Source organism: Arachis ipaensis, chromosome B8 (genome assembly GCF_059453495.1).
Source record: "Arachis ipaensis isolate K30076 ecotype BB chromosome B8, ASM5945349v1, whole genome shotgun sequence".
In the NCBI taxonomy this organism is placed as follows: domain Eukaryota; kingdom Viridiplantae; phylum Streptophyta; class Magnoliopsida; order Fabales; family Fabaceae; genus Arachis; species Arachis ipaensis.
The window spans coordinates 6604436-6618841 of NC_142443.1; positions in this window are offsets into that span (position 1 = coordinate 6604436).

The following is a 14406-nucleotide window of genomic DNA, read 5'->3' on the forward strand; positions in this document are numbered from 1 at the left end:
GTCACTGTATATCATCACTTTCGTTGCCCCGACTTCTTCTGCCAGTTTCGATCCTACAATCAGGGCTTTATATTCTGCCTGATTATTTGAAGCTGGGAATTCAAATTTGAGGGATACCTCTATTTGAGTTCCCCTTTCATCCACCAGTATTATGCCTGCGCTGCTTCCTGCCTTGTTTGAGGATCCATCTACATAGAGTTCCCATGTAGTTGGCTTTTTCTCTTGGTATCCTGCGTATTCTGCTATGAAGTCGGTGAGGCATTGGGCTTTGATTGCTGTACGGGTTTCATACTTTAAGTCGAACTCGGAGAGCTCTATCACCCACTGAGCCATTCTCCCTGCAACATCCGCCTTTTGGAGGATTTGCTTCATGGGTTGGTTCGTTCGGACCCTTATTGTGTGGGCTTGGAAGTAGGGCCTTAACCTTCGCGAGGCTATTACTAAGGAATATGCAAACTTCTCTAGCTTGCGGTACCTTAGCTCGGTACCCTGTAGAGCTTTGCTGGTGAAATATACTGGATGCTGTCCAACCTCATCCTCTCGTATTAGGGCCGACGCAGCAGCTTTGTCGGCTATAGACAAATATTGGACAAGCTCTTCCCCCACTAGAGGTCGGGTGAGGATTGGAGGTTGGCTCAAGAACTTTTTGAACTCTTGGAATGCTTCTTCGCATTCTGGAGTCCACTCGAACTGGCATCCTTTTCTCAGCAGAGAGAACAGAGGAGGGGACCTTAATGCTGACCCTGCCAGGAACCTGGAAAGGGCTACAAGTCGGCCATTTAATTGTTGGACTTCTCTCAAGCAAGTCGAGCTTTTCATTTCTAGGATAGCTTTACACTTATCGGGATTTGCTTCAATCCCTCTCTGCGTTAGCATAAAACCTAGGAATTTTCTAGCCTCTACCGCGAAGGTACACTTTGCGGGATTTAGCCTCATCCCGTGTAACCTTAGGGTGTCGAAGACTTGCGAGAGGTCTGACAAAAGGTCGACTTCTTCCCTGGTTTTTACTAGCATGTCGTCGACGTAGACTTCCATTAAGCTCCCCAAGTGAGAAGCGAACACCTTATTCATCAGCCTTTGATATGTGGCCCCTACATTTTTTAATCCAAATGGCATGACCACGTAGCAAAAATTGGCTCTGGGCGTGATGAATGATGTTTTCTCCTGGTCCGGCTTATACATCGGGATTTGGTTATATCCCGAGTAGGCATCCATGAATGACCAGTACCAATATCCCGAGCTAGAGTCTATTAGGGTATCAATACTTAGGAGTGGATAAGGGTCCTTGGGACATGCCTTATTTAAGTCAGTGTAGTCGACACACATTCTCCATTTACCATTTTGCTTCTTGACTAGCACTACATTTGCTAGCCATATTGGATATTTGACTTCTCTGATGAAGCCGGCTTCTAGGAGTGCCTGTACTTGCTCCTCTACCGCTAGAGCTCGTTCCGGGCCGAGCTTGCGCCTCCTCTGTTGTACAGGTCGCGACCCCGGATATACCGAGAGCTTGTGGGACATGAGCTCGAGGTCTATCCTAGGCATGTCGGAAGCTTTCCAGGCAAAGAGGTCAGAATTGTCTCTTAGGAGCTTAGTCAACCCTTGCTTTAGGGTTTCCCCCAGGTTGGCTCCTATGTTGGTATTCCTCCCTTCTTCTTGGCCGACCTGTATTTCTTCAGTTTTTCCTCCTGGCTGTGGTCGTAGCTCTTCTTTGGCCCTTGCACCAACGAGCTCTATGGCGTGAACCTCTTTGCCTTTTCCCCTCAGGTTCAGGCTTTCATTGTAGCATTTTCTCGTCAACTTCTGGTCTCCCCGCACCATTGCTATTCCCGCAGGTGTCAGAAATTTCATGCAGAGATGGAGGGTAGACACCACCGCTCCGAGTCGATTTAGGGTAGCTCTGCCGATTAGGGCATTATATGCTGACCCTACGTCGATGACTATAAAGTCTATGCTCAGAGTTTTGGATTTTTCTCCCTTTCCGAAGGTAGTGTGGAGGGGTAGAAATCCCAGTGGTTTTATGGGCGTGTCGCCTAGCCCGTACAAGGTGTCGGGGTAGGCTCTTAACTCCTTTTCATCCAACCCTAGTTTGTCAAACGCAGGCTTGAAAAGGATGTCTGCCGAACTTCCTTGATCTACTAGGGTTCTGTGGAGATGGGAATTGGCTAGGATCATGGTTATCACCACTGGATCGTCGTGTCCAGGGATTACTCCTTGCCTATCTTCCTTTATAAATGAGATGGTAGGGAGGTCGGATGATTCGTTTCCGACTTGGTAGACTCGCTTGAGGTGTCTTTTGCGAGCGGACTTGGCAAGTCCCCCTCCCGCAAATCTGCCTGAGATCATATGTATATGTCTCTCTGGAGTCTGCGATGGTAGGTCTCTTCTATCTGTGTCATCTCGCTTTCTCTTCCCATGATTGTCCGACCTTTCTATGAGATATCTGTCAAGTTGGCATTCTCTGGCCAACTTTTCTATCACATTTTTAAGGTCGTAATAATCGTTTGTTGAGTGACCATATATTTTATGGTACTCGCAGTAGTCACTGCGACTCCCCCCTTTTTTATTTTTAATGGGCCTAGGAGGTGGCAGCCTTTCAGTATTGCAAATCTCTCTGTATACGTCCACTATAGAAACCTTTAGAGGAGTATAAGAGTGATATTTCCTGGGTCTGTCGGGACCGAGGTCTTATTTCTTCTTGGGCTCCCTCTCCCTCTCTTTTATCAAGGGAAGGTGCCCAGGTCGCCAACTCGGCTCTCGTAGTCTGGTATTTTCCTCCATGTTGATGTACTTTTCTGCTCTTTCCTGTACATCGCTCAGGGAGGTGGGGTGCCTTTTTTATATGGACTGTGAGAAGGGACCTTCTCTAAGTCTATTCACTAACCCCATGATGACAGCTTCGGTGGGCAGGTCCTGAATCTCTAAACATGCTTTATTGAACATTTTCATATAGTCCCGCAAAGGTTCTCCGACCTCCTGCTTTATTCCCAGGAGGCTCGGCGCATGTTTTACTTTATCCTTTTGGATGGAGAACCTCATCAAGAATTTTCTCGAGAGGTCTTCAAAGCTGGTGACTGACCTCGGCGGGAGGCTGTCGAACCACTTCATCGCCGCTTTTGACAAGGTAGTCGGGAAAGCTTTGCAGCGCGTCGCGTCAGAAGCATCAGCCAGATACATCCAACTTTTAAAGTTGCTTAAGTGATGCTTCGGATCTGTGGTTCCGTCATAGAGGTCCATATCGGGACTTTTAAAGTTTCTTGGAACTTTTGCCCTCATTATGTCCTCACTAAAAGGGTCCTCCCCTCCTGGGGGCGACTCTTCTCGATCGTCATGGGAGTTCTGACCTTTGAGGGAGGATTCTAACTTTAAGAGTTTTTTCTCTAACTCTTTTCGTCGATTCATCTCCTCTCTTAGGTGCTTTTCTATCTCCATTTGTCGCTCCCGTTCCTGTTCCAGCTGTTCCAAGCGATTTTGGTGGACATGGACTAGCCCCATTACTTCAGTTGCGTGGGGTGGTCCATCCTTTTTTGATTCACGCCCCTCCGAGAAATTTGTCTTCGGATTTTTAAATCCGGAGGTTCCTTCCCTGTGTTGGTCGTTGGTTTCCTGGTGGAGGGTTAGGTCTGCATCGTTGTTTCCGGTATCCAGGTTCTCTTGTTCGGAATCCGACGCCACATGACCATCTTCAGGGGATACATCCGCCATTACTGGCTGATCTCTCGGGTCCCCGGCAACGGCGCCAATGTTACGATGGGTAACCGGAGATTATTGGGTTGGATTAGTTTGGCTGGCTCAATCATCTGAATGAGGAAGTATCCAAGCGGATTGATGATCCAAGGCCCCCGTCCGACTTCGGTATGAGAAAATGGGGGGTAGTACCTGCAAAGACACTCCGATGCCAAAGTCAGCAAAGGGAGCAAAACAGGTCTAGCGAGTATTGGGTCTGAGTGATACCTGAGAAGTGTCAGTGTATTTATAATGGTGAACCCATAACCACCGTTGGAGTAGTTCCGCCATTTAAGGTGGATAACCGTCCCTTTATCTTAGGGAAGTTGAGATATGGCTCCTGTAAGTGGGTAGAGAGATTTTAGGGGCAGTTACTCATTTGAATGAGTGCTTATCTGCCAGCTAATCCTTGTTCCCGACTTCTTTAGGGCAAGTCGTGGTAAGAACCGACTTCATAGAGAGAAGGTCGGTGTAGCGCAAGGCTCAATCCTTCGGATTGGGCCTTTCATCTGGACCTGGGTCTTATCATTGGGTTAGGGTATGAACAGTTGGTAATAGTAAAATTTTGTATTTATGTAATAATGTTATTTTGAAAGTAGTAGTGTGGGGTAATTACGATATAAAAATAAAAAGTCTTTTTATGAATCATGGTATCGGTGAACGAGGATTAAAAGTGTTGATCTTCTTTCCACACAACATACAATATACATCATGTGCCACCTTTTTATGTTAGATAACAATTTACTTAGATTCTGTACTTTATTGAACTAAAACCTGAGAACCGAAGAATAATGATAAATTTGATAATATGTACTCATATCCATATCAAGACATAATATGTAATTATGTACTCATATCCATATCAAGACTCTAGTAAAATAATAATAACTGATGACATTGTAGACTGTATAATTATTGCTTAGCTTCAAATCTCATAAACATCCGTTATTATTTATGTTTTTGATTAAAACATTCTTATTTCAGCTGAAGTTAACAATGACAAGGTATCAGAAATTCTGGTAGATCCGAAGAGGAGAGCTAAGAGCGAGAGAAAAAGGGAGTAGAGAGTAGAGACAGATGAAAAGAGAATGAGAAAATGAATTCATTGATTTAGAAAACTTCTTTACAGTGAAAGTTTATTCTTGTATTTGTAGTCACAGTTGAAACAGATTTTTCTAACAATTAATTATCCTTTTAACAAATTTGACAGCTCAACATAACTAACTCCTAATCTCATGCCTCACACTTTAGCCACGTCTCACACTTCAGCTAGTTTTATCTCTTATCTCTATTTATCCTTAACAAATTAGATGGTTAAATTTATGTAAGTTCACAAATCGAAAAGTCGATTATGTTTTAAAAATTTTAAAAATGTTAAAACTTCATAAATCGAAGAATCATATTTGTGATTTTCATATAAAAACACACTATATTTTACACGTTATTAAAAATATTACTATAAATTTAATATCAAAATTTTAATAATAAAAAAATAAAAAATTCATGACTCTCACTTTAAAAAAATTTATATATATTTATTTTTATATAAAATTAATAATAAATAATTATTAAATAATAATTTAATTAAATTTATCAAATTATCTAACAAATTTTAACTAATAATTTCGTACAAAAATAATAGATAAATTTTCATAAAAATTAATAAATATAAATGGAAATGGTTCCCCTAACTGTCATAGTTTGGAGTTGGCATCCGTCACAACTCACATGTGTCTTCGGACTTCGTATTTAAGTAAGATTTTCTGACATTAAAAATTTGATAAATAATTAAATATAGATGAAAACTGTTTCTCTAATCGCCCCGTTTTTGTTTAGATTTGGCGTCAACTACACATGTCACTTCGTACTCAATTTTTTTTTCTTTGATGTCTTCGTTTAATTCTATACTTCTATCTTGTCTATTCACCAAAAACGTCATCATATAAAAATAATAATATTATTTTTATTTTAATAATATTTTTTATAAATTTATATAAATATACAATAAAAAATTATATAAAAAAATATGATAAGAGATAGAATAAAATTATCATCTTGGTGATAATGATAGGTAAACATATTATATAAAATAATTTAATAAAATATATTAAATTATATAATAAATTTTAATTATTATCTTTTTATAAAATATCAGTAACAATTCTTGTTTTACTAACTAATATTTTGTGTATAAACAATATGAAAAAGTAATAAGTTGATCTAATTTAATTTAAATAATATTTTCCTTAAAGATAACCCATTTTTTTATTAAACAACAACATATTATGTTTGAAGTGTATTCGTTTATAAAATTTTATCTGATACCATATCAGTGCAGAGATTTCAGTAATAAAAAAATAATTTAATTGAGAATAAATATTAAGAGTATAAAAGAGTACATACTTATATTTATAATTAATTCTAAGAACCACTCATTGTGACGGTAATTAACTAATTATAATACTAACTAATTTAATATTAAGACAAAAAATATATAATTTTTTTATTTAGTATTCATTAATTGTTACAATAATTAATAAATATTAAATAAAAAAAGATTAAATTATTTTTGGACTTTGACTAGTTTTTTTTTATTACGAAATATTTATGTTAATTTAATTACTAATTATTGAATTAAATACATGTGAGTCCAATAAAGTGTGAAGGTAACAATGTAATAGATGAAGTATTTTAATTTGTCCATAATCTCAATAAATAATAAAAGTATAACATATTATTAATAAAATTTAATATAAAATCTACTAAAATATATTTTTGTTGAATTTATGGAATTTTAATAATTTCTTTTAATTGAATTTTGAATATTTTTATTTTAAATTTTTTTTCTTATATTAGTTATTAACTATAATATTAGTTGAATTATGTTAATTCTTCAAAATAGCTGGTAATAGTAAAATTTTGTATTTATATAATAATGTTATTTTGAAAGTAGTAGTGTGAGGTAATTACGATATAAAAATAAAAAGTCTTTTTATGAGCTATAGTATTGGTGAATGAGGATTAAAAGTGTTTGATCTTCTTTCCACACAACATACAATATACATCATGTGCCACCTTTTTATGTTAGATAACAATTTGATAATATGTACTCATATCCATATCAAGACTCCAGTGAAATAGTAATCACTGACATTGTAGACTGTATAGTTATTGCTTGACTTCAAATATCAGCCGTTATTATTTATACTTTTGATTAAAACATTCTTATTTCAGCTGAAGTTAAGAATGACAAGGTATCAGAAACTCTGATAGATCCGAAGAGGAGAGCTAGGAGCTAGAGAGAAAGGGAATAGAGAGTAGAGACAAATGAAAAGAAAATGAGAAAATAAATTCATTAATTTAGAAAACTTCTTTACAGAGAAAGTTTATTCTTGTATTTGTAGTCATAGCTGAAACAGATTTTTCTAACAACTAATTATCCTTCTAACAAACTTGACAGCTCAGCATAACTAACTCCTAATTTCATGCCTCACACTTTAGCCACGCCTCACACTTCAGGTAGTTTTATCTCTTATCTCTATTTATCCTCAACATTTCCTCTCAACTTGAGCTTGGGTTGGTCAACTAATCTTAGTTTGCATCTGATCTTCAAGAAGGCATCATGACTCATTGGTAAGAACATCTGCAATTTGATATTGAGATGGAATATGGACTACATATGCCTGCTTGTCCTCAACTCTATGTCGAATAAAGTGGAGATCAATTTTAAAATGTGTGGAGCGGCTGTGTAGAATTAGATTCTGACTCATGAGCATCGTGCTTTGATTGTCATAAAACAATGTTGGAGGAAGTCCAGCTGGTATGTGCATTTCATATAGGAGTTTTTGTAGCCACACAGTGTTTGTCATGGCACCAGCAAAGGCTCTAAACTCCTCTTCGGTGCTTGATCTGGCTACAGCTGTTTGCTTCTTGCTTGACCAATTTATGAGATTCACCCCAAAAAATATACAATACCCTGTTATTGACCGTCTATCCATAGGATCTGCTATCCAATCTGAGTAACAAAAGGCTAAGATTTTGAAGTCATTGCTTTTGTGAATTTCAAGCCCAAAATCAATTGTCCCGACCAGGTAGCGAAGTATTCTCTTTACTGCCTTCCAGTGCTGTTCAGGGTGCATACATAAATTGGGACACTTTGTTCATGGAGAAGGCAATATCAGGCCTAGTGATGGTGGCATATTGCAACCCACTCACTATGAATCTGTACAAAAAAATTCTAACATCTCAGCTCTCTTCAACAGATCCTTGACACATTTAAACTATTTCAGCACTAGAGTATCAGCTCTAGTTCTTTCAACTTCAACTCCAAGAAAAAAAATCATTTTTTCCAAGTCCTTTAGAGTGAACACTTTATTTAATTGTTGGATCACACCATCAACTTCACCTTGATTAGTGCCCGTCATCAGTATGTCATCGACATATGCTAGAAAATAAATTGTTGAAGCTTTACTGTGTCGAACAAAGAGACAAGGATCTAAGGTTGTACTTGTAAAACCAAAGTTTCTAAGTGTGCTGCTTAGCTTTAGAAACCAGGCTCTTGGAGCCTGTTTTAATACATATAAGGCCTTCTCCAATTTTCACACAAGGCCAGAACTAAGTGCATAACCCTCAAGTTGCACCATGTGCACTGTCTCATGTAAATCTCCATTGAAAAATACATTGTTGAAATCAAACTGCCTCACTTTCCATCCTTTTGAAACAGCAATAGCTTAAACAGTAATGTGCATACTGTTCCAAGCTTGACAACCGAACTAAAAACTTGATCATAGTCCAAACCTTCTTGTTGATGAAATTCCTTTGTGACCAACCTCACTTTGTACTTCTGAATTGTCCCGTCCAGCTGTCTTTTGATGCGAAATGCCCATCGACATCTAATTGGTTCAATTGTTGGTGACTCTTCAACCAAGTTCCATGTCTTGCACTTCAAAAGTGCTACATACTCCTCATCCATTGCGGCTTTCCAATGCGGAGAGGTTAGTGCTTGTACCACTAAAGAAGGTTCAACTTGTGTGAGGTCTAAAACATTACCCGAAACCAGTGCAATGAACAGTTTCAGCTTAAAAATTCCAGCTTGATTTCTAGTAACCATAAGATGCGTTCGAGTAGGCGCTATAGTGAGCAGAGCTGCGTGTCCTCTTTCTAGCTGCTCAGCTAACCCTGCATTACTTGAGGGAAACATAGAAGTAGAAGTAGTCATAGCAGTATCATCAATTAATGGACAGTTATGAGCAACATTAATATTGGCAGAAGATTCAGGTTGAGCTAAGGGTGTGGAGGACGGTGGAGATGGTTGGGATTATTGTGCAGGTTCTGGTATTTGATGGTGTAAAGTGGCATCAAAGTTAGGGACTGGTGTTTCATGTAAGAGGGAGATAATGCTATTGGAAGTACTGATTGAAGATGTGGCTTGTGTGTTGGGATGATTTTGTTGGACAATGGTGTGGGATGAAATGAGGTGCAATGGTGCAGAGGTGATGATTTGGAGGTGTGGAATAGCATATTTCAGTTTTGGAGATTGATTGAAGAAGAGAGATTGATAAGAAAACTCAAATTTATCAATAAGACATGTCTGGAAACATATAGTTTGTCGGAAAGTGAGAGACATTTGCACCCTTTATGATGAAAGGAGTAACCTAAAAAGAGACATTTGTGAGTTTTAAAATCAAATTTATGAGTGTTATAGGGTTTAAGTTGTGGATAACATGCACATTCAAAGGTTTTGAGAAATAAATAGTATGGTTCTTTGTGATTGAGGAGTTCAAATGGTATTTTTTTATCTGTAGTGTATGAGGGTAGCAGATTAATGAGATGAGTGACTGTCAAGAAGACTTGATCCCAAAACTTTAGGGACAAGGAGGCTTGAGAGAGTAGTGTTAGGCCCATTTCAATTATGTGTCAGTGTTTTCGTTCAAGTCTACCATTTTGTTGGTGAGTGTGAGGACAACTAAGCCTATGAACAATGCCATGCAAAATGAGAAATTCTGTGAAACTGTGAGAGAGGAATTCACCTCCATTATAGGGTTTTTAATCTTGTGTTCAATCTAGTTTTCAAGTAGCAATTTGTATTGGGTGAAGGCTTGGAGAGCTTAAGCTTTGTGTTGCAGCAGGTATAGGCATGTGTGTTTGGTTTTAGCATTAATAAAAATTATATAATATCTAAAACCTGAACTACTAATGATTGGTGCTGGCCCTCAAATGTCAGAATAGACAATGATGTTTTCCTTGACAACATGCATTGCACAAAGGAGTAATAGCTGTTATGTCTCTTTTTTTCATATCATCATCCACAATTTTATAATGCTGCATTACTTTTGCTACTGTTTTTGCAGCTGGATGTCCTAACCTACTATGCCATACTTCAAACTGCGACACAGGCGCAACTTTACAATATGCATTTTCTTCTTTTTTTTTTTTGTTTTTGTTCACTTTCTTTTTCTTTTTCTTCTTGATCTTGCTCATTTTTTTTCTTTTTCTTTGCTTTTCTGTTCATGCTAAACACGACCTAGTCTAGACTCTTGTACACTAAAATGAGATTCTTTGTCACTACTATTAAATGCAGTGACTTTTATTGCTTGCAAAGCTTCTTTTCTTCCTTTGAATGAAGGCAAACCACTTGATGGTGCTGCCCTGGCCAATATGCCAATGTTGTCAAATTGATAAAGTCCTCCTCTAAGAGACCTTTTGAAAAGTAATTCGTTGGTCTTCTGAGCCTTAAAAAAACAATCAAAAGGATGGAATTCAAAAAACACGTGATTATCTTATGCAAATTTTGCTACACTAATGAGGTTCTTTGTGATCGAGGGAACATGTAGTAGGTTTAGTAGTTTAAAGTAGTGTGTGTTGGGCTGATAAGGTGGGTTAGACACAGGAAATAACATAGTTCTACCAATATTATTGATGCACATACCTTGACCATTATCTGTGAATACCTGCTCTGAGCCTGTAACTTGATTGTTGCCATCAAATGTAAGGTGATGTGATGCTCCTGTGTCCAGATACCACGCTCTATCTGTCAAAGGTGTGGTTGATGGCATAGCTGCAACCAATGCTCTTGGTTGTGAGTCTGTTTGTGACTGAGGTTGATGAAAGGCTGAAGATGGTGGCGTTGGTGGATTTGATGCTGCTTCATAAGGTCTTTGATAGTTCTGATTAAACTTGTGATAACAATCCACATAGTGTATCCAATCCTTCCTCATAGCTGACATTGCGGCCTTGAATTGCCATAATGGAAGGATCTGCCACCTCTAAATCTTCGACGAGCTCGTCCTCGAAACTTCTAACCTCTTCCATGATAGTTATGTTGTTGATTTTATGAATATGTAGAGTAATTGTGTTGTTCTTGCTGTTTTGATTATGAACCTTGAGCCAAATTTACATGCATAGTGCCAAGTACATTCTTCTTAAATCTCTCAACTAATTCTTCTTGTCCTACTAATAATGTCTCCACCTCACTCTCAGTTATTTAATCAGTCTTTGAATTTATCATAGTAATAAAAGCATTATAACCCTCATTTAAGCCTTGAGCTACTGCTTCGACAAATTCCTCACTAGTAAGAGGTTTCCAACCTTCTATGCCATACTTCAAACTGCGACACAGACGCAACTTTACAATATGCATTTTCTTCTTTTTTTTTTGTTTTTGTTCACTTTCTTTTTCTTTTTCTTCTTGATCTTGCTCATTTTTTTCTTTTTCTTTGCTTTTCTGTTCATGCTAAACACGACCTAGTCTAGACTCTTGTACACTAAAATGAGATTCTTGGTCACTACTATCAAATGCAGTGACTTTTATTGCTTGCAAAGCTTCTTTTCTTCCTTTGAATGAAGGCAAACCGCTTGATGGTGCTGCCTTGGCCAATATGCCAATGTTGTCAAATTAATAAAGTCCTCCTCTAAGAGACCTTTTGAAAAGTAATTCGTTGGTCTCCTGAGCCTTAAAAAAACAATCAAAAGGATGGAATTCAAAGAACACGTGATTATCTTATGCAAATTTTGCTACACTAATGAGGTTATTTGTGATCGAGGGAACATGTAGTAGGTTTAGTAGTTTAAAGTAGTGTGTGTTGGGCTGATAAGGTGGGTTAGACACAGGAAATAACATAGTTCTACCAATATTATTGATGCACATACCTTGACCATTATATGTGAATACCTGCTCTGAGCCTGTAACTAGATTGTTGCCATCAAATGTAAGGTGATGTGATGCTCCTGTGTCCAGATACCACGCTCTATCTGTCAAAGGTGTGGTTGATGGCATAGCTGCAACCAATGCTCTTGGTTGTGAGTCTATTTGTGACTGAGGTTGATGAAAGGCTGAAGATGGTGGCATTGGTGGATTTGATGCTGCTTCATAAGGTCTTTGATAGTTCTGATTAAACCTGTGATAACAATCCACATAGTGTATCCAATCCTTTCACATAGCTGACATTGCGGCCTTGAATTGCCATAATGGAAGGATCTGCCACCTCTAAATCTTCGACGAGCTCGTCCTCGAAACTTCTGACCTCTTCCATGATAGTTATGTTGTTGATTTTATGAATATGTAGAGTAATTGTGTTGTTCTTGCTGTTTTGATTATGAACCTTGAGCCAAATTTACATGCATAGTGCCAAGTACATTCTTCTTAAATCTCTCAACTAATTCTTCTTGTCCTACTAATAATGTCTCCACCTCACTCTCAGTTATTTAATCAGTCTTTGAATTTATCATAGTAATAAAAGCATTATAACCCTCATTTAAGCCTTGAGCTACTGCTTCGACAAATTCCTCACTAGTAAGAGGTTCCCAACCTTCTATGCCATACTTCAAACTGCGACACAGACGCAACTTTACAATATGCATTTTCTTCTTTTTTTTTTGTTTTTGTTCACTTTCTTTTTCTTTTTCTTCTTGATCTTGCTCATTTTTTTCTTTTTCTTTGCTTTTCTGTTCATGCTAAACACGACCTAGTCTAGACTCTTGTACACTAAAATGAGATTCTTGGTCATTACTATCAAATGCAGTGACTTTTATTGCTTGCAAAGCTTCTTTTCTTCCTTTAAATGAAGGCAAACTGCTTGATGGTGCTGCCCTGGCCAATATGTCAATGTTGTCAAATTGATAAAGTCCTCCTCTAAGAGACCTTTTGAAAAGTAATTCGTTGGTCTCCTGAGCCTTAAAAAAACAATCAAAATGATGGAATTCAAAGAACACGTGATTATCTTATGCAAATTTTGCTACACTAATGAGGTTCTTTGTGATCGAAGGAACATGTAATAGGTTTAGTAGTTTAAAGTAGTGTGTGTTGGGCTAATAAGGTGGGTTAGACACAGGAAATAACAGTTCTACCAATATTATTGATGCACATACCTTGACCATTATCTGTGAATACCTGCTCTGAGCTTATAACTAGATTGTTGCCATCAAATGTAAGGTGATGTGATGCTCCTGTGTCCAGATACCACGCTCTATCTGTCAAAGGTGTGGTTGATGGCATAGCTGCAACTAATGCTCTTGGTTGTGAGTCTATTTGTGACTGAGGTTGATGAAAGGCTGAAGATGGTGGCATTGGTGGATTTGATGCTGCTTCATAAGGTCTTTGATAGTTCTGATTAAACCTGTGATAACAATTCACATAGTGTATCCAATCCTTCCACATAGCTGACATTGCGGCCTTGAATTGCCATAATGGAAGGATCTGCCACCTCTAAATCTTCGACGAGCTCGTCCTCGAAACTTCTGACCTCTTCCATGATAGTTATGTTGTTGATTTTATGAATATGTAGAGTAATTGTGTTGTTCTTGCTGTTTTGATTATGAACCTTGAGCCAAATTTACATGCATAGTGCCAAGTACATTCTTCTTAAATCTCTCAACTAATTCTTCTTGTTCTACTAATAATGTCTCCACCTCACTCTCAGTTATTTAATCAGCCTTTGAATTTATCATAGTAATAAAAGCATTATAACCCTCATTTAAGCCTTGAGCTACTGCTTTGACAAATTCCTCACTAGTAAGAGGTGCACCTAATGCAGAAAGTGAGTTTGCTACCTTTCTGATCCTAGACATATATTCAATTATAGATCCTTGAAGTTTGATGGTCTTAATTTGTGTTTTCAGCTACTTTACTTTTGATTTCATCCTTTTTGCAAAATAATCTTTCAGTTTGAACCAGATCTCATAAGTAAATTCACACTCAGCCAACTGATTAGTAAATTCTGGATCCATTAAGGCAAAGAACCACGAGACAAAAAATTGATCCTCTTACTCCCAAACTTCGAACTCCTTTGTTTCCGTGTTTGGCAATCGATCTTGTTCAGATCCATATCTCCTCAGTACTTTTCTTTGATCGAGATGCTTCTTGAGTTTATTCGATTTTATGAAGGCGAGTGCTTGATGTCTTCATGGAACGAAGTTGTTTTTATCGAGCTTGAACGTGATGGTATTGATCGTTGTTCTAGGTTCACAATTGCGGAAGTTGAAATTTCACTTAGTAGCGCTATGGATCAGAACCTAGAGCTCTGATACCATGACAAGGTATCAGACATTTTGGTAGATCTGAAAAGGAGAGGTAAGGACGAGAGAGAAAGGGAGTAGAGAGCAGAGAGATGAGAAGAGAATGAGAATGAGAAAAATGAATTCATTGATTTAGAAAACTTATTTACAGAGGAAGTTTATTCTTAT